General features: G+C 35.4%; 1 non-coding gene across 1 annotated transcript; it reads right to left on the bottom strand.

The window, feature by feature from the left end:
• Positions 1–5,637: 5,637 nt before the first annotated feature.
• On the bottom strand, positions 5,638–5,744 carry LOC128289957 (small nucleolar RNA R71). Its single transcript, XR_008279597.1, has one exon. It is a non-coding gene; the product is annotated as a small nucleolar RNA R71 (small nucleolar RNA).
• Between the last annotated feature and the right edge of the window lie 479 nt (positions 5,745–6,223).

The following is a 6,223-nucleotide window of genomic DNA, read 5'->3' as shown; positions in this document are numbered from 1 at the left end:
TTCAAAAACCTGGACATTCTGCCAATTTGGTCATGAACAAATTGAAGCCACAAGGCCAAGGCACACGCCCGTGTCTTATGGCCGTGTCCTTCACACGGCTGAGACACATGGCCGTGTCTCTTGCCCGTGTGCTTACTACCATGCATACTGACTTGAAAAACTTAGGTGCAGGGGACACACAGCTGGATAACATGCCCATGGGGGCGGACCGTGTGTCACACACGGCCTAGACACAAACTCGTGTGGACAAATTCAAGACTATTTTCCAAGCCGTTTTGTAACCCTCACAACACATGCATCCATACTTATACAATAGCATACAACATTGCAAAATTATGTATTTAAACATCCATAAACATGCTATGATCTTGGCAATTTCGTATGCAACCAATATTATAGGTTTTACCTTTATCTTTACCACATTAATGCTATAGCTATCAGCATGTCATCAAACCTCATTTTCATCATTAAGCATTCATGATCACATCCACATACCATTCATACTAAGGCATTAAAGACTTTTCATAAATAAATAGGTTTACCAACCCGATAATCAAAATAATCCAATATATTTGGCTAAAGCAATAACACATACTCAAATATTTAAACTCCTGTACAAGCCATAGACTCAAAGTTCTTGAAATCACTTACACTAATAGCGATAGCTTGATAGTGTGATAATATCTCTGATGAACTCCAACCCAAGCTAACCTGGCAACACCAGAAAACATGGGAAAAGAAGCAGGGGTAAGCTTTATGCTTAGTAAGTTTATATGAAAACAATAAGCAACTCATTAACATGTTTCATCAATGTTCCCATCATATTCTCAAGTTCATGATAAGTTGTCTTCTTGTACAATAGTCAATAAAATATTTATATCTGGAGATAAGAAACTCCAAATTAAGTTCCATTAATTTTCTTTGAAACTAGACTCATGTACCTTTCTACCATAAAATTTCCAGAATTTTTGGTTTAGCCAAATAGTACAGTTTACTCCTCAAAGTTACCCCTGATTCACTGTCTGACAGTTCTGATCCTTCTGCACTAAAGTTCAATTATCTCATAGCACAGGACTCAAATAATGTTCTTGTCTATTTCTCTTGAAAATAGAATCATTAAGGACATATAAATTATAACTCATAACTATTTTTGAACAATTTATAATTATTTTCTCAAATCAGAACAGGAGGTTTCAAAGTCATTCTAACTCTGTCTCACACAACTTCAAATTTCTCATTATAGGAAATTATTTTGCTTACACAGTTTCTTTTATAAGAAACTACACTCAATAAGCTTTAACTCCATATTTTATTCAGCCTCTAATTCACTTTCTACTAGACCATGCAATAGCCCAAAACTGTCCAGGCTAATTTTCTCACTCACAATTGTTGTTCACCAATTTAATACAACATCATCTCATTTATCATGGCAAGAACACATAACTATGCATTATAAGCATGGACCCATAATCTCAATGTCATCAAGTATCAAAGACTTATTCCAAATCATGCCATTTTCATAGTATTCACCAAATACTATATACATCATAGATTACCACATATCAATGCATTACTCATAAGCTTAGTGTACATACATATACCAACTCGTAATAAAGTATATAATCATACCTTCTTTAACATGCTCTCCTTAGAGCTTTCATCACATCATCCATTACATTACCCGTTGAACACTCGGGATGCTAAAAGATGTTCGGAATTATCATAAACTAAATAGAATACCAAAGCCATGTCCCATACATGGCCTTACATGGATCCACATATTGTTGCCATATCCCGAATATGGTCTTATACAAGGTCTCATGTTAGTGCCGATGCCATGTCCCGGGCATGGTCTTATACTAGCACACATATCATCATGTTTTCATTGAATCATCACAAGTCAATTCCAATAAAGGCATATATCAATATTTCATACAATATCAAGTATTAAGCACATGGTAATGAAGTTGATAAATTACTTTCATACCGACTTACTCGTTTCAAAGAAACATCATATTCCATCAAACTTCTTATATTTTAAATCATACACTTAATGCCATAACAAAAAAGAATTTTAATTCAAGCATGATATTGCATTATTATTGCCATACGAACTTACCTCGACACCAAATTGGTAAAAGAGGCCTAAACATCAATTTCTCGTTTTTGCTTGTTCAAAGCCCAAATCTCTTTTTTCATCATCTATAACATCACATTTAACTAATTAACACAATATACTAATCAAATTAGTACAATGACACATTTTGGCAAAATTTTCAATTTTTCCCCTATACTTTTCTTAATTATAGAATTGCCCCTAGGGTCGTAAAATGATTTTTTATCACATTTTCTTACTCATTAAGCCTAGACAAACCATTTTCATAACTATAGCAACTCACAAATTCAATTATTTCACACATTTACAACTTGTTTTACAACTTTGCAAAATACCCCACTTTAGGTGTTTTCATGCAAACTTCTTTCATAAAAGTTGTTTATAACACATCTAAGACTCATATTCTTCCATAAAAACTCAACAAACAACACATATGCTTTCATGGAAAAACCCTAGACTCTTAATCATTTTGCAAAAGAGTCCCCTCATTTGAAAGCTCATGCTTTAGGGTTCCAAAAATGTAAAAATCATCAAGAAAGACATTAAAAATCACTTACTAGCATGGGAGTTTCTTTGCTGAAAATTTCTAGCTGCTAAACCCTTTCTTTGCTGCCATTTTCAGTGGAGAAGAAGAAAATGAAAGAAAAATGACAACTTTTTCTTTATTTTATTTTATTACCCAAAAAGTCAATTTAAATCCCATAAAATATGGCTTTTTGACCAATCTTGTCTCCCTTGGCTGGCCATCACACTTTCAATGGCCTAATTTCACATTAAAGACCCCCAATTTAAGATACAAAGCAATTTAACACCTTTAGGCATCAAAACACAACTTTTACCTTTTACGCGATTTAGTCCTTTTTCGAAATTGGACTAGAAATAGCTAAAATTAATATTTCAAAATTTTTATGCACCTTTATAAACATGCTATATCACATAAAATAACATCAAAATAATTTTCTCCGGCCTTGGAACAGTGGTTCCGAAACCACTGTTCCGACTAGGCCCAAAATCTGCCTGTTACATGTATATTTATTTTATGAAATTATTCAAAGAAGACTCAAGCATGAATTGACGGACAAGTAATTTCAGAAAGTCTTGGTTGAACCTTAGGAATGTGTAGGATACAAATTTCATGACATTAGGGTTTAAGGATATCAAGTAAGACCATGCCAAGGCATGGCATTGGTAATTTTTACAAGGCAAGGAAATTGTGTAAGACCATGTTAAGACATGGCATTGATAAATTACTATAAGGCAAAGGTCCCATGTAAGACCATGCCAAGGCATGCCATTGGTGTGTTCATAAGACAAGGATACCATGTAAGCCCATGTCGAGAATGGTAAGTTTAAAAAGGATACTACGTAAGACCATGACAAGTATGGCAAGGGTAAGGTACCCGTGCATCCTTAGTATTCTGATAAACCGTAATTTATACATATTTCTATCCCATGCTTAGCACATTTTATGGATGATGTTTCCTTAAAATTGGTGAATTCGATGCTCCTAATGCCTTAATTTCATATTTTATACTTAGGTGAGCATAAGAGAGTGAAAGGAACGAGAAACAGGCCAAAAATAGAGAAAATAGACCAACGTACAAAATCAACATGGCCTGGACCTCCTCACACGGGCAGACCACACGGCCCTGTCAATTTGGCAGAATCGAAGCACGACTTACACGGGTGGACCACACGCTCGTGCCTATTTAACAGGCTTGACCACGGTCTGAAGTAATCGCACACGATCGTGTCACATGGGCTTTCCCTACCGAGCCCAAGTTTAGTCCAATTTGGAAAAGGCCAATTTTGAGGGTTCTTAGGCATTCTAAAGCCGATAAATACACCCTAGAGGAGGAGGGAAATGAGGGACATGGAGAAGGAAACAGGGAACTGCTCAAAGAAAGCCGATTGATCCATCTCAGAAGCCAGATTCATCATCAAGAATGAAGATCTCCCCTCAATTTCCCTTCAGGAGTTTTGGGTTTTTCTTTATGTTTTGTATTCATTATTCTTCTGAGATGTTTAACTTTTTAGTTATGAACTAAAACCCCTAAATACCTAAGGGGAATGAAACCTAAACCAGATCTTGTTATTATTATCTGAATTGTATGATAAATATTTGGCTTGTTCTTAATTATGTGTTCTTAATTCTTGTCTTAATATTCCAGGATATTGATTCAAGTTAAGCTCTTATTCAGAGGAGGAATAGACCCTGTCTAAGAGTACATTTGTCATAATTAAGCAGAGTTGATTGAGCGCCTAGAGATAGGGTGGCAAGATTTTTCCGAATTAGGGTGAAACCTAATAAGGGGATCCATAGATCAAGTTAATGCAACCTTAGGGAGTTAATTAGAAAGAGATTTCAATTATTCAACCTAGGGTTAGACATTGTTAGTCTCGAGAGGGATAATAATATAACTTAGAGATTTCTATGAATCAAGTCACATGAATAAATCGTCTGATTCAGAGTCAAATAACAAGTGAAGTCTAGGTGGATTTTTCCTTAGGTATTGTCTTAATCAATCTAGTTTTTCCAAAAGTAATTCCCTAATTATATTTTCTTTGAATTCTTAGTTTAGTTAATTAGTTAGTTAAAACAAACCCCATTATTCTTAGACTAGATAATAAAAAGACAGTCATTACTAGTACTTTTAGTTCCTTTGGGTTCGACAATCCGGTCTTGCTAAAGCTATACTATTGTTCGATAGGTACACTTGCCTTCATTGTGATAATAGTTAGTTTCAAGAATGATTCATTATAAATATTTAAAACCTGTCACAAATATCACGTATCAAGTTTTTGGCGCCGTTGCTGGGGAACTAAGATATTAGGAACACTTGATTTTTATTACTTTAGCCATTTACTTTTATTGCAATTTAAATTTTATTCTAATTTTTTTATTACTAATTCTTCTTTTTCCCTTTTTCTGGCAGGTTTTTATAGTTTATGACTAGAAGAAACCCGTCAGGACCATTACTTTTTGACAGTGAGATCGGTCACACAGTTCGCAGAAACCAAAGAGAAATAAGGCGAAGCTTAAGATACACAGAGAACGAGCAAGAGGACAATATTCAAACCACAACTGAGGAGATGGCTGAAAACCAAGAAAGTCTGCTACCTCCTGCAATTGCTGCTAATCAAAATCCTGCTCCGCGCACTATTATAATTATGCTAAACCTAATTTAATAGGAACTGAGTCAAGTATAGTTAGACCTGCTATTGCTGCAAATAATTTTGAACTGAAACCTAACATAATTCAAATGATACAATAATTTGTTCAGTTTGATGGTTTTCATGACGAGGATCCCAATGCTCACTTGTCAAATTTCATAGAATTTTGCGATACCTTTAAAATTAATGGCTTTTTTGGTGATGTCATACGTCTTCGGTTATTTCCCTTTTCGTTGAGGAACAAAGCTAAACAGTGGTTGAACTCGTTACCACGAGGGTCAATCACTACTTGGGAACAGATGACCGAAAATTTTTTATTAAAATAATTTTCACCGACTAAAATAGCCAAATTACGTAATGATATCTCTTCTTCTGTACAGATGGATTTAGAAACACTCTATGATGCATGGGAGAGATACAAGGACCTTTTGAGAAGGTGCCCTTACCATGGGTTACCGCTTTAGCTACAAGTTCAAACGTTCCATAATGGCCTGAATCCTTCGACTCAACAGATGATTGATGTAGCCACTGGAGGAACTACCAATAATAAGACACCTAAGGTGACTTACGAATTTATTGAGGAGATGTCACTGAATAACTATCAGTGGCAAGTTATGAGAACAAAGCTGACGAAAGAAGCCGGTGTTTTCAACCTCGACGTGGTTACTATGCTATCTAACCAAGTAGAGCTCTTAAATAAAAAGATTGACGGTTTGTGTGGTTCTACTCAGGTACATCCAGTGATGAGGTGTGATTCGAATGGAGGAGGAGCATGTGCAGAATATCAAACCTTAAACCCTAGCATCGAGGAGGAACAAGTCCAATATATGGGTAACAATAATTTTAGATCCCAAAATAACCCATATAGTAACACTTATAATGCAGGTTGGAGGAACCATCCCAATTTCTCGTGGGGCATCAAGGAAATCAAAG

This window comes from Gossypium arboreum, chromosome 2 (genome assembly GCF_025698485.1).
Source record: "Gossypium arboreum isolate Shixiya-1 chromosome 2, ASM2569848v2, whole genome shotgun sequence".
Classification (NCBI taxonomy): domain Eukaryota; kingdom Viridiplantae; phylum Streptophyta; class Magnoliopsida; order Malvales; family Malvaceae; genus Gossypium; species Gossypium arboreum.
This window is presented reverse-complemented; position numbering and strand designations above follow the sequence as displayed.